This window comes from Octopus bimaculoides, chromosome 4 (genome assembly GCF_001194135.2).
Source record: "Octopus bimaculoides isolate UCB-OBI-ISO-001 chromosome 4, ASM119413v2, whole genome shotgun sequence".
NCBI lineage: Eukaryota > Metazoa > Mollusca > Cephalopoda > Octopoda > Octopodidae > Octopus > Octopus bimaculoides.
In genome coordinates, this window is record NC_068984.1 from 141890101 (window position 1) to 141892519 (window position 2419).

Genomic DNA, 2419 nt, shown 5'->3' on the forward strand with positions numbered 1-2419 from the left:
TGTGTTTGTGTGTGTATATGTGCATGTGTGTGTGTATGTGTGTGTGTGTGTGTGTGTTTGTATTTGCGGTGGAGTATTTCTGTCGTGTATATGTGTATATGACTGTTTGAAATCTACTTCCAGCAGTTTACTGCGCGTGCCAGAAACGTGATATAGAAATAAAATTAAAAAAAAAGAAGCAAAACAATAATAATAAACAAACATAAAAATACAAACAATTATTCTGCAGAATATTATAATATATCAAATCTGTCTGATAGACAAATAAAATAAAATAAAAGTTCTAAATAAATAAATAAATAAATAAATAAATATATATATATATATATATATGTATATATATGTAATGATATTAAGAACCGAATGAGATAGAAAAAATATAAGTAATAACTTATAATGTGATAATATAGTAAAAATTGAAATAGTTTCGCTCAGTCGTACATTTGTTGTGATACGTGAGGGAAATGATATTAAAATTACATAAGCAAAAAAGAAAAAAAAAAAGCACTTCAAAAATTGAAAGAGAAATTGATATTTTAGTAATAAAATCTGACGGAAAATACCTGAAAAGAGTGATAGACATATAAAATAGTTTCTATTATTATTAGAATATGAGAAGTTTCAGGATACAATTGAAATATATGATTGGGTGTTTAGTTGTAAAACACGAATCAAAGCAACTGTAATGACTTCATGTAAGTATGTCGAATATTTCACAGCGAACTGTAGTTTTTATCGTATTTAGAGGCGTTGAAATAGGCGGAGAAATTTGGTAGATTGCCTGAATTTCTGCCAGCTGGCCGCCTTAATAATAATAATAATAATAATAATAATAATAATAATAATAATAATAACAATAATAATAATAATAATAATAATAATAATAATCTTTTCTACTCTAGGAACAAGGCCCGAAATCCCCGGGAAGAGGACCAGTCGATTAGACCAACACCATTACGTAACTGGTACTTAATTTATCGACCCCGAAAGGATGAAAGGCAAAGTCGACCTCGGCGGAATTTGAACTCAGAACGTAGCAGCAGACGAAATACCGCTAAGCATTTCGCCTGGCGTGCTAACGTTTCTGCCAGCTCACCGCCTTTGATGTTCCTCATACTCTTTTCTACTCTAGGCACAAGGCCCAAAATTTTTGGGGAGGGGTGCCAGTCGATTAGATCAACTCCAGTACGCAACTGGTACTTAATTTATCGACCTCGAAAGGATGAAAGGCAAAGTCGACCTCGGCGGAATTTGAACTCAGAACGTAGCGACGAGCGGGTTTATTGATGTCTACAATTTTAAATGAGATGAGGAAAATATTTCGAACTCCTTTACGTGTACTCGCACGCATATATAACTTTATATAATCTATATTTATACCTACCTACCTACCTACCTACCTACCTACCTACCTACCTACCTACCTCTTTACCCACCTAACCACCTACATACATACATACATACGTACATACATACTTTCTTTGAGCTTTGTGTTAGTTACTCTCAAGAGAGTTCAAGCTGGTTTTTGAGTTAAGTAAGTCTCCGGTGTTTGTAAATACGTGGTTGACTTGGTATGTTGGTTGAGTTGGTATGCTGGTTGAGTTGTCACTACACTCACCCAAGTGTGTGCATCTGCTCACCTAAGAAATATCAGATGGAGAATTTTCGGAGTGTCATACAAGTCTTCACTCTGCCACTAATACATTGGATCTGGAGAATTCGCATCAATTCCTTTGGCCCTTTCTTCCATAAATTTACTATTTATAGGGTATTGTGCTAATTCGTTGGTACATAACCTAATGGACTGATTTTAATAGGTAAAAGTGAGAATTTTTAGTCAGGGTACAAGTACTGTAGGTTTTGTATTAATTTACCCGTAAAGTTCTCTGTTCCTCGAACTTTTGATTGTATATTCACGTCTGCTGAACAGCTGACCTCTCCATAGCTGCATGAATGTGTATATATTTACAAACGCTGTTCTGTTCTAATCACTTTGCTGGCGTCTTCTAATGAAGATAACATGACTTCGGATCATGCCTCTCTTAAAATCCAGGCCAGTCTATACACCTGCAATAGTATTGGGCTTCATTACTTAATATACATGGTTATGACACTAGGTATCGATTATCCGAAACAGATGTAAAGATAACACTTGATTGCATCATATATTTGTGTAGGCAACTTTCTGTCGGTACACTTTCTCTACGCTACTTTCGTCAGCTTTTCTACTTCATGTATGTATGCATGAATGTATTTATGAATGTATGTATGTATATACATATGCACACATACACACACACACACACACACATATATATATATATATATATATATATATATATACGCATTTACGTATGTATGCATGCAAGTATATAGATATATATTATGTGTATATTATTCATATATATATATATATATA

General features: G+C 33.6%; 1 long non-coding RNA gene across 1 annotated transcript in view; it reads right to left on the reverse strand.

Moving 5' to 3' along the window:
* Window positions 1-2419, reverse strand: part of LOC128247694 (uncharacterized) — a 24974-nt gene that overhangs the window by 579 nt on the left and 21976 nt on the right. The window lies entirely within an intron of this gene.